The sequence below is a fragment of the Hemiscyllium ocellatum genome, chromosome 18 (genome assembly GCF_020745735.1).
Source record: "Hemiscyllium ocellatum isolate sHemOce1 chromosome 18, sHemOce1.pat.X.cur, whole genome shotgun sequence".
Taxonomy (NCBI): Eukaryota; Metazoa; Chordata; class Chondrichthyes; order Orectolobiformes; family Hemiscylliidae; genus Hemiscyllium; species Hemiscyllium ocellatum.
In genome coordinates, this window is record NC_083418.1 from 26,235,409 (window position 1) to 26,247,922 (window position 12,514).

At 42.4% G+C, this 12,514-nt stretch overlaps 1 long non-coding RNA gene across 1 annotated transcript; it reads left to right on the top strand.

Annotated features, from left to right (window-relative positions):
- The first annotated feature begins 524 nt into the window (after nucleotides 1–524).
- On the top strand, nucleotides 525–12,260 carry LOC132824161 (uncharacterized). Its single transcript, XR_009645643.1, has 3 exons — nucleotides 525–774; nucleotides 4,565–4,684; nucleotides 12,009–12,260. It is a non-coding gene; the product is annotated as an uncharacterized LOC132824161 (long non-coding RNA).
- Nucleotides 12,261–12,514: the final 254 nt, after the last annotated feature.

A 12,514-nucleotide genomic window follows, 5' to 3' on the forward strand; every position in this document is an offset into this window, starting at 1 on the left:
CAAAACAATAAATGGATAGGTTTATTCATGAAACAAATAATTACCTTTGATATTTCTGCCCTGATATTTTACAAGAAATACGCTTTATATGGAAAGGTGTTGTCTTCACTTTTTATGCAAACATTTTGAAGATCATGACTTAGGTATGTCATTAAGATGAACTGTGCTCACTGTTGAAAACAGTGACTTTAATTCAGGTTCTGTGGTAGAAGTAATTCCAAGAACTGGTGGTAAACTGAGTTTAGAAAAGAATAATGTGTAAATCTGCTGAACTGGCCAACTTGTTCCTTTTTAAGATGTGCTATTCCTGTGGACAAAGTTCATGATCTGTGTTTGTTGGCCTTGAGACTACATTCTAATGTCCTGATGTCTAATGCATATGAGCCAAATGGTTTTAAATGTAACGCTACATTCAATTCCAAACCGTGAAGTAATCTGTTGTACTATTGGTTATTGTGCAGGGGCTATGAAGTAATATGGCTGAGATCACCTCCGTCTAGTATTGTGCAACATTTCCAGTAAACAGTTACTTGATAAGACTTCACATTGGTGATTAAGGCCAGTCCTCAATTCTCTACTATGATGCAATGGGAAACTTCTCAATGCTGCCTGTTGGTTTCTGCAAAGGAAGACGTGCGTGCATTTTAACAATTGATCATGCTTTTTCCTACTGAGACCAAATCTTGACTCTGAATGAAAGAAAAAGACTTGCATTTACGTTGCACCTAAGGGTGTTCCAAACTGCTAGCAAACCTGGCATCTAATTTGTTCATGGTAAGATCCAACGCTTTTTATGTATTTTTCTTGGTGGTCTTGATAGAAAAGAATATTAAGTATTCCTCACCACCTTGAGATGCTTAAAGTGTATAGACAACTGAACCAATCCCAGCCAAATATGCATTGGTTAGAAATTGGAAGAACAATTTTAAACAACCGCTATTTGTGATTAAGGTCTCTAATTTGGATATATTGGATCTGTAGATGATTCACCATCATGTTCGTGAACAGGTTTCAGTGATTTCTGTATATTACTCTTGGGACTTATCTGCTTAGACCACATCAGTCTCTTGCTTGAACCTGGTGAGAAATGTTCGTGTTAGTAGGCTGGCGAAGAAGTTTGTGAATCTGCAACAGCAGCTTCTAGTAATGTCAATTGAGTGATTAGAGAGTTGAAGGAGAGTGATAGTGGTATCGTGGAGGAGAACTTGGACAGAATATGTCTCAGGTTTGCTTAGAGAGCCCTCTGTGCTTTTGCAACTGAAATCTTTGGAGCTGTTTTACCAAGGAATGCGTGCAGCGAAGTTGGTATGTTTATTTTCTTTTACTGTCTGCCTGCATGCGAGGGCTGTGGTCAGTGCATGACCTTCAGTCACTTTAATTCTTCTTATGGTCAATTCTTAACATGTATTCTCATTTAGTTCATTTATTCATGTGAGGAGGACCAGCAGGTTCATTAATTGGGAGAAGTGAAATGTTTCCACTAGATCGAGAGGCTTTATTTTCAATCAGGCCAGGAACCCACTGAATGGATGATTTCCAGGCCGTGACCTTGTCCCATGTCTCCACCGCTTATATGATGCAATTGTCAAGTATTAATACTGGAGTTGAGCCAGAAAGGAGTTCAGTGGCCAATTAGTTGCACCAAGTTGCGAGCAGGTTGGAGAGGCCTATTGGAGCAATTGGTAAATATTTTTCCAAAGTCAAATAACATGCACCTGACTTTTGGGGCTTGGTGTGCCATATTTGTCTTATGAAGGGACCTTAGCAAATTTAAGAACAAGGTCAGGTTTTCTGAGCCATTCATGTCCCAGTGAAATGCCAGCAAGAAGACAACACTGCCCCAAGAAACTGCAGAAATAGCCATTTCCATTGCTCCTTTGGGCTCCATCTAGAGTTATGCTTAGAGCATGGTGCTGCCCCTAAGTAATTTCAGTACCATCACATAAAGCACAATACTTTCATCAGTGCACCTCTGAATGTTTGGCAGAAAAATACGATGCAATGCAACACAATTTACTGTGCAAGACTTATTTCAACAAACATGACAATGTCACAATACATCACACTATGCCACAGCAAACACTATAATGCTGTAACACACAACACGGTAGACCACAGTAAGTTGTAATACCAAACATCCAGGCACACAATGTACCATACCACATCACGTGATACTATGCACTTCATTCCCTTGATACTCGAGAACTGCTCTGTATTCTTATAGACATAAAAGTTTGGAACTTTTAACCTAATAATCCTTTCTATTTAATCCTAAACATTATCCAATTCAGTAAGAGTTTCTGTTTATACATACATTCAACATATTTCTGTGAAAACACAAATTTTGTTGAAGCATGTCAAGTTGGAATCATTCGGACAATTTGCACGGAAACCAAATCAAGGAGAAAACCAACATTTAAACCGCCTAAGAGGAGAATGCTGATTGGTTGGCAAATGGATTCTGGTAAAAGCTGTTGCCATGGACACTGTAATAGTTAATGAAGATTGACAATTTGCTCCAGGTTTTGTTTAAATTTTAAACCAAGCAATTTGACTCTGGTCAGAGAATTGCCCTCAAAATGACCCAGCAATTGGATTTTTGTTGACTTGAATTCTTATGAATTGTCCTAATGCGTACAAAGTGAAAAGCTTTGATAAAATCTCTCTTATTTTCCAGCCATACTCAAGTTTAGTACGACCAAAAGACTATATTTTCAGTTTCTTAAGGAAAATCTGTCTGTGGATATGTTATATGGGAACCAGGAAATCATTTAGTGGATGCTACACAGTTTAAGTTTTGGCAGCCAGTTTTGAGCAGCGAACTTACTCCATTTCATAAATGTCTACTAAATGTTCAAAGTTTCAGCCTCAAGGCTGTAGTGCTTTACTTTCCTCCATCACTTTCCCTATGTAAAGTAGATCCTGGTCAGCACAGTGGTTCAGTGGTTAGCAATGCCGCCTCGCAGTACCAGGGACCCAGCTTCAATTGCACCGATGGGTTGACTCTGGGAGGAAACCGGAGCACCCGAAGGAAACCTACACAGACTGGGGGAGGTCAGATGTGCAGGTTAGGTGGATTGGCCATGCTAAATTGCCCATTGTGCTCAGGGATGTGTAGGTTAGGTGGATTAGCCATGGGAAATGCAGGGTTCCAGGGGTGGGGTGAGTCTGGTGGGATGCTGTTTGGAGTGTCGTGTGGACTTGATGGGCTGAATGGCCTGCTTCCACACTGTATGAATATCCAAATGGAATTCCCTGTTCCCTGCTAACATGTTTTTCACTTCATACCCATGCACGCAGCTGTGAGGATTATGTTTTGCTGTTTTGGAATGCTGGTTTCTGGAAGAGTGAGTCTTACTGGAGAGCACTCTTGGTAACCTACTTTTCTCATCACACCATAAGGAGCTGAAAGCAGGCCACTATGCTTTGTTTTATTTCCTTTGCCGAATGCAGTTACATAATTGTTTTCTTTAATTCATCCAGCTGGTGAAAGACCTATTGGCTTTCTGGGGCGCAAATAGCAGTCAGCTCGAGTAACTCATTGATTCTTAAGAAACACTACACCGATTGTGCCAGGAAACACTGAGTTAATTTGCAGGCTACAGAAGAAATACTATTACTTTTCAACTGAAAATGTTACTATACGTGATGTCACGGATTTTCCAGTTAGTAAAATGAACCGTGATCCTTGAAATTAACGCAAGAGGGCTTTCCCACATTAAAACTACTAAACATTCTTCATGAATGCCTTGTACTGTAGTTTTCCAAGGCTTTACTTAGAAACAAGTCCAACACATAATTGTGTTTCTGCAAACACATGATGTTGACTTCTGTCCCAGAGCAGTATAAAGAATGTATCTGTTAGTGTTTAAGATTTTTTTTACATGCGGTTACATTTTTAAAGGTACCACAAATATTTATGGAATAATAATTTTTTCAAAGAAGTCCAATACAGCTCATTTGAAAACTTGTGCATTGGCTTTGATTAAAATTTCCATTTTGATTGGCAGGCATCTGTCCTGTGTTTGTTTTTGTCCTCAACACAGATGGACAAGGATGGGATTAGACCAGTTTATAGTAGCGGTAATAGTGAAAAGGTGAAGGCTCTGGAGTTCATTTTCATTTTTACCCCAAACAGTAATCAACCGTTCAATTTACAAATCCACACAATTTTTCATTTAATTGTGTAAATGGAACCCAGTTTGAGAAGGAATTGAACAAAGATTGACTGGCATTGAAAGTGATAATTCATCCATTTCCCAAGAGCTTGGTTACATCATGGTCAGTGCTCTGTCAGTTGATCTTAGATGGACTTGGTATCAAAGAACTTTATGATAGGATATTGTGCATTGTGCACCCCGTTCCAAAACAAAATGGGTCAGAGTCCTCAATTAGACAGACTCGCCGAAGCAGAAAACAGTGCCATCAATGTACTACAATTCCAAGAAAGTAGGTGAAGGTTTACTTCCTTCTGCCCACAATGAATAGCTCTGCTTTAAGAAAATTGAAATAGTAATAATTTTGAGAAACAGAATTCAAATTTTGCTCTAAACTTTTATTTCAGTTTAAACAAAAGAACACTAATGGTATTCCACCTGACATTCCAAGGACAAAGCATGATGTAGAGCATGGGTGGCAAGATCAGCATTTATATCCCATCCTAACTGCCCTCAGGAAAGTGATGGTGAGCATGGTTACTCAGTCTGGTCTCTATGTGGTGACATGTCTGACTTTTAACTGCCTGTTAAGTGACCAAGCAGGCTGCTTCAGTCCAAACCAAAGGAGTAGCCATGGGCACCCGCATGGGCCCCAGCTATGCCTGCCTCTTCATCGGATATGTGGAACAGTCCATCTTCAGCAGCCACACTGGTACCACTCCCCACCTTTTCCTCCGCTACATCGATGACTGTGTCAGTGCTACCTTGTGCTCCCATGAGGAAGTTGAACAGTTCATCCATTTTACTAACACCTTCCACCCCGACCTCATATTTACCTGGACCATCTCAGACTCCTCCCTCCCCTTCCTAGACCTCTCCATTTCTATCTCGGGCGACTGACTCAACACGGACATTCACTATAAACCGACCGACTCCCACAGCTGTCTAGATTACACCTCCTCCCACCCTTCCCCCTGTAAAAACGCCATTCCATATTCCCAATTCCTTCGCCTCCGCCGCATCTGCTCCCAGGAGGACCATTTCCAATACCGAACAACCCAGATGGTCTCCTTCTTCAAAGACCGCAATTTCCCCTCAGACATGGTTGACGATGCTCTCCACCGCATCTCCTCCACTTCCTTCTCCTCCGCCCTTGAACCCCGCCCCTCCAATCACCACCAGGACAGAACCCCACTGGTCCTCACCTATCACTCCACCAACCTCCAGATACATCGTATCATCTTTCATCATTTCTGCCACCTCCAAACAGATCCCATCACCAAGGATATATTTTCCTCCCCTCCCCTATCAGCATTCCGGAAAGACCATTCCCTCCGCGACTCCCTCGTCAGGTCCACACACCCCCACCAACCCAACCTCCACTCCCGGCACCTCCCCCTGCAACCTCAAGAAATGCAAAACTTGTGCCCACACATTCCCCCTCACTTCCCTCCACGGCCCCAAGGGATCCTTCCATATCCATCACAAATTCACACACATCATTTATTGCATCTGCTGCACCCGATGTGGCCTCCTCTACATTGGGGAGACAGGCCACCCACTTGCGGAACGTTTCAGAGAACACCTCTGGGACACCCGCACCAACCAACCCAACCGCCCCTCCCACTCTGCCAAGGACATGCAGGTCCTTGGCCTCCTCCATTGCCAGACCATGGAAATATGACACCTGGAGGAAGAGTACCTCATCTTCTGCTTAGGAACCCTCCAACCACAAGGGATGAATGCAGATTTCTCCAGCTTCCTCATTTCCCCTCCCCCCACCTTATCTCAGTCCCAACCCTTGGACTCAGCACTGCCTTCTTGACCTGCAATCTTCTACCCGACCCCCTCTCCGGCCTATCACCCTCACCTTAACCTCCTTCCAACTATCGCATTCCCAATGCCCCTTCCCCAAGTCTCTCCCTACCTTTTATCTTAGCCTGCTTGGCACACCTTCTTCATTCCTGAAGAAGGGCTTATGTCCAAAACATTGGTTTTCCTGCTCCTTGGATGCTGCCTGACCTGCTGCGCTTTCCCAGCAACACATGTTTCTGCTTCAACAATCTGATTCAGCTGCTCGAGCAGAAGGCCCAATGCTACCCTCACAGGGCAACAAAGAATGTGCAATCAAGTCAGTAAGGACTGCGATGCTGGAAGCCAGAGTCACTAGATGTGAAGCTATAAAAACATTGCAAGCCAAACAGCATCTGTGGAGCAGGAAAGTCAACGTTTCTGGCCAAAACCTTTCGATAGGACAGTTGTTGCAAAGGGTTTCAGCCCGAAACGTAGAGTTGCATGCTTCTTGGATGCTGTCTGATTTGCTGTGTTTTTCCATCCTCACATAACTGACTACTTTTATGGCATAGGGAGATAGATTCTAGTTAGACAAGGTATTCAAGATTATTGGGGATAGGTGGGAATGTGGACTTTGAAACACAAACGAATCAGCCATGACCTTGTTGAATATTGGAACAAGCTCGAGGGGCCAAATGGCCTACTTTTGCGCTTTCCTATTTTGTATGTTTGTATGTAACTAGTTCTGAAGAATGGTCATCTTGAACTTGATGTGTTAACTCTGTTTCTCTCTTCCATATGTGATGAGTTTCTCCAGCATTTTCCTTCAGTTTTTCAGCATCCATGCTATTTTACTTTACATATTGTGGCAACTGGTTTTATCTTAGGGGAAAGAGCTGGTTCTTTTAGGGCGGCTTGGTGGCTTAATGGTTAGCACTGCTGTCTCCCAGCGCCAGGGATCTGGGTTTGATTCCGGCCTCAGGCGACTGTCTGTGTGGAGTTTGCACATTCTCCTCGTGTCTGTGTGGGTTTCTTCCAGGTGCTCCGGTTTCCTCCCACAATCCAAAGATGTGCGGGTCAGGTGAATTGGTGATGCTAAATTGCCCATAGTGTTCAGGGATTAGTAGGGTAGATGCGTTAGTAAGGGGTAAATCTAGAGTAATAGGGTAGGGCAATGGGTCTGAGTAGGTTACTTTTCAGAGGGTTGATATTTTAGACTTACAGTGTGGAAACAGGCCCTTCGGCCCAACAAGTCCACACCGACCCGCCGAAGCGCAACCCACCCATACCCCTACATTTACCCCTTACCTAACACTACGGGCAATTTAGCATGGCCAATTCACCTGACCCGCACATCTTTGTGACTGTGATATGGAGCTGTTGGGCCAAAAGACCTGTTTCTACACTGAAGGAATTCTATGATTTCTAAATGTAGAGTATTGGGTGGGGGAATGGGTCTGGATGGGTTACTCTTTAGAGGGTTGGTGTGGACATGTTGGGACAAATGGCCTGTTTCCACAGTGATTCTATGATTCTAAAGGGTTTCTATGATTCCTTTGTTCAGGTATTATTCTAGAGGTTGACTAATTTTATGCAACTTAAGCACATTTATCTGGCTTTTTGTGATTATTAGATTGTAGATTTTAACTATTCCTAAGAAATCTTTACAAGGTAGAGACTGTATAATTATGCTGCCTTTAAGGGGAGTGTATTTTCCACTCTCATTAGATTATGGCTCTGTCTAAAAGTGCTGCTTTTCAGTTTTTGACAAAAGACTATTAGCACCTTAATGTGAGACAAATCGCCCAGAATACACCAGCAAGCAATTGACACACTACATGCTGTTAGGATTATGGTACACATCTTCTAAATCTAGTGAGCAGAACCATGTTGTGGAACAATCTACCTCCTCACTCCCATTCCTGGAGCCAGTGTAATCACCAAGGCAAGGCAAAACCTGCATGCAACCTCATGGTCAACAGAAGTTAAAATATCCTGGTTAATTCTTCTGCAACTCTCTGAGGTGATCAAATCAGGCTAGGAAATTCCGTAGACCATGTAATATCTGTAGATACACATCTTCTATATGATACGATCTTTGCCCAATCAAGCTCCCTCTTAAACAAAAGCAGAGAATCAACATCTCTTGCACCAGTTGGCAGTGCACTCCAGAGGCTTTGAGTATTGCCTATTTCTACTATTATAAATCTAATACCTGTCACTGCTCCTCCCTAATCAGTTAAATAGAATATTTTATTAATGGGCATACTATCCAGCTCTTTAATTACTTTGTAGACTTTTATCCAGTGGTCTCTAATTCTATACTGCTTCTAAAGTAAGTAGACCATGGCCCTTAAGCCTGTCTGGGAAGCAGGAGTACTGTTAAAGTAGTCAACAGAAATAAATGGTGAAGGGAATAATGAGGCTTTGATTTGATCTTGCATTCATGCTGACAATTCATAAGCTGCCTGAATTGGCTGTCATGGTTTATGAATGATATTTATCAACAAAGCTCATGATTAATTACAGACTAGACATTATTCCGCATATGTTATGAAGGCAGGATTAGAAAAGTTGGATTATTCTTACTAGAAAGGAACAGATTGATAGAGATAAATTATTTCAGGAGCACACTTAAGTTACAATGGGAATTGTGAAAAAAAATCTTGGATCTTAACATTTTATATTGTTGATTCTTTGCTATTTTGTTTGAAAGCCGCTGGTGAGGTCTGTGGAGGAAATATAATTTATGTGCAGTTAAATGTGTTTACACTTAATGCATATGTCCTCTAAAAATGTTAAATACCCAGTTCTTGCATTGGAGACTGTATGGAGATAAGCAGTAGACACTGACCTGGCTAGCATAGTACAACCCAAACATAAAAGAAACTTTGGAAAAGAAATACGATACATGCTTGAAAAAGGGGAAAAAAAATTCAGACAATGGGGAAAGAGAACGGTTGTATAACCAATTGGATAGCTCAATGGTACAGTAGGCCAAATGATCTCTCTGGGCTTTAAGATTTTATGTCAACAGGGTCCTTTAATCATGCATGAAGACAGAATATTGGTATGTGTTTTGTACCTTGGAGATATGCAGAAATGGCTCTCACCAGATTTTGTGTGTGAACAGGAACTTTATATACGGCTTTTAAAATGCCTGCTTTCTCATGCTTGATGTTTGTTTCCAGTTTGGAGAGACAGCACAGGGCGACACACACCCAGTATTTCAATCATCGAACACAACATTATTCTCTCTAAAACTAAAGAACTTCATTTGAAGTTAATTCATCATAAGCAACAAACATACATATACCCAGTCATTTCTTAAGGTGCAAAGTCTGTTTGCTCTTAAGTACAGCAATAATCTGTTGAGGCTTGAAATTGTTGATGATGGCACTGAGATCTGCAAAATTGAAATTGTAGTTCTTCTTGATCACCTCAATGAGGGGGATGACCAACATTGCGGTCATACATTGTAAGAAGAAATGAATGTTCAAAATTGCTAACCTCAAAATATTCTGTTCTACTTGTGATCAAGCATCTTATGTTCCACTTTGAAGATATCAGGAGGAAGGTATAAAGGAGACGTCAGAGGTAAGCTATTTACACAGAGAGTTGTGAATGCATGGAATGCGTTGCCAGCTGTGGTGATGGAAGCAGAGTCATTAGGGACATTTAAGCAACTGCTGGACATGCACATGGATAGCAATGAGTTGAGGGGTGCATAGGTTAAGTTACTATATTTTTCATTAGGATTAAGTCTTGGCACAACATCGTGGGCCAAAGGGCCTGTTCTGTGCTGTACTTTTCTATGTTCTAAGTTGTCATGCAACAATTAACCATCAGTACTGAGCAATTGCTCATTGACTTTGGTCTTGATAGAGATGTCATGAGCTTGTAATCTCAATCGATTCATTTGATCGGAGCACAATCTCAATCTTTAAATTGTGGTTTCCTCATCTGTATTCCCTTATCGAAGTGTTTATCACTTTACCATTTTGTCTGCTTTCACTCTGATGGTCTCGCTGAAAAGGTGATGGTGGCTTAGGGATGTTCAGCAGGACGTGAATGTCAGAGGGAGGGAGTTGTGCAATATGTGCAGAATCGTATATGAATGAATCGTTCAAACATTCTCCTCTCGAATATATTACATTTCAGCATCTGTGGAGAGAAAAAGCAGAGTTAACATTTTGAGCCCAGTAACTCCTCTTCAGAACTGACAGGAGCAGGGAAAAGTTTATTTATGCTAAAGGTGGGTGCGGGGTGCAGGGGAAGGAGTGAGTGGATAGCTGGAAGTAGAGTTCACACGGTTGAGAAGACAAAGGGATGGGTGATAGTACGCTCAGGAGAAAGCATACCTGATAATGGGGCCCATAGGTAGATGAAAGTGGGTTGGCTGTGCAGACTATGTCATGATCAGGTCTGGGTTATGGAAGTGGGTAGAGGACATTGAACATCATCAGTTGGTTGGTGTCGAGAGGTACTTCCCTGTTACAAGAGATGGTTTTGCTAGGGTCTTTTCTTCGGCTGCATATTGCCACCAATCTCTCTTGTTTTTATTGGTTTAGGGATTTACAAATGGATGACCATATGGAACTCTTGGCAGAAGAGTCATGTCTTGAGCAACAGGCAAGTATGTTCCATAGTAGTAAGATGGCACGTTAGATTAGATTACTTACAGTGTGGAAACAGGCCCTTTGGCCCAACAAGTCCACACCGACCCGCCGAAGCGCACCCCACCCATACCCCTACATTTACGCCTTACCTAACACTACGGCAATTTAGTATGGCCAATTCACCTGACCCGCACATCTTTGTGACTGTGGGAGGAAACCGGAGCACACGGAGGAAACCCACGCAGACACGGGGAGAACGTGCAAACTCCACACAGTCAGTCGCCTGAGTCGGGAATTGAACCCGGGTCTCAGGCGCTGTGAGGCAGCAGTGCTAACCGCTGTGCCACCGTGCCGCCCACCAATGTATCTTCTAAGAGATGCTAAAAATCTAAATCACATGGTTGTTAACAGTGGAGGTAAAACTAATAGAGTGGAACAACTGCAACTAAACTGACCACCTCCCCCTAGTGACAACCACATGGGAGTTCAGAGTTGGCCCTTTCATGACAACTACCTTATTCCTTCACCTTCCACACATTCCTCTCGAAGTCAAATTGATGAAGTCTTCTTCGACCTTAATAACTTTGTGAAGTTATTCATGTTTGAGCTAGAGTTACGCTTTCTTGAGCTAAATGTAATGTTGCAAATCAGTGGGTATCTGCGATTTGGGCATATTTTTGGAGGATATCTGATGATGATGGCATAAGTTTCAATGACCTTGCTGAGGCCTTGTTATCTGTAACATTTGTCCATGAGCTGATTGACAAACTGAGCCTGCACCCTGGAGTATGAGGGTGCGGTATAACCTCTTCGAGTCATACACAGTAGGTATGATTTGGAATACAAGATTGTGAATTTTCCCTTTTACATGTTCCACAGAATTAAAGTCTTTTCCCTCAGATGGTAACAAATATGTTTGTTCATTTGTGTGCCGAATTTGCATGTGGAAACAAACTGCTGTAATAGATTAGATTACTTACAGCATGGAAACAGGCCCTTCGGCCCAACAAGTCCACACTGACCCTCCGAAGAGCAATCCACCTAGACCCATGCTCCTACATTTACCCCTTCACTTAACACTACGGGCAATTTAGCGTGGCCAATTCACCTAACCTGCACATCTTTGGACTGTCAGAGGAAACCAGAGCACATGGAGGAAGCCCACGCAGACACAGGGAGAATGTGCAAACTCCACACAGACAGTTGCCTGAGGTGGGAATTGAACCCAGGTCTCTGGTGCTGTGAGGCAGCAGTGCTAACCACTGTGCCGCCGTGCCGCCCAAATACTGTCATGCTTTGTTTCATTTTCATTTTGCATGGCTCACCACTTCCTATGAGTACTCTCCGCCATATCAAACATAGACATGATTTCTGTGACCTGGTGGGATATCTGTTGGCTTTCTGTCCAGAGGCAATAAATGATTATTCTTTCCTGCAGGTCAAGTCTGCCTGCGGACAAATCTGTAACCATCGTAACCAACTGGTCTCAATCCCGGAAATGCATTGATTCCCTGGCATTGGTGGATCGCACAGTGAAGAAAAAAAAGATGCTGAAAAAAGGCAGCTTTAAATTATTCTCCAACCTTATTGCCATATATTGTGTGTTTTGTACCTCGCAGAAGGTCCAGACCTGACTGTCACCAGGTTCTGTATGTGAACAGGAGTTTTATTACAATTCTTTTAAAATCTCTGCTTCCGCGTGTTTATTGTTTGGATTATGTTTTCCTGTAGCCACATCCGCAGTTTTCACGCACATCACACTGCACAGTGAACATTCCAAAGACAGGCACTAACAAACACCAAGCAATTTACCAGAACATTTGGTTTGTCAAATGTAAATAATCCAACACAGTAACAGATTGAAGGTATCTAATTCACAGTGTCTCATAATGAGTCCTGTCTGAATAAGAGGAAGGGAAAGGAAAAAATGAACTGGCTTTCAAA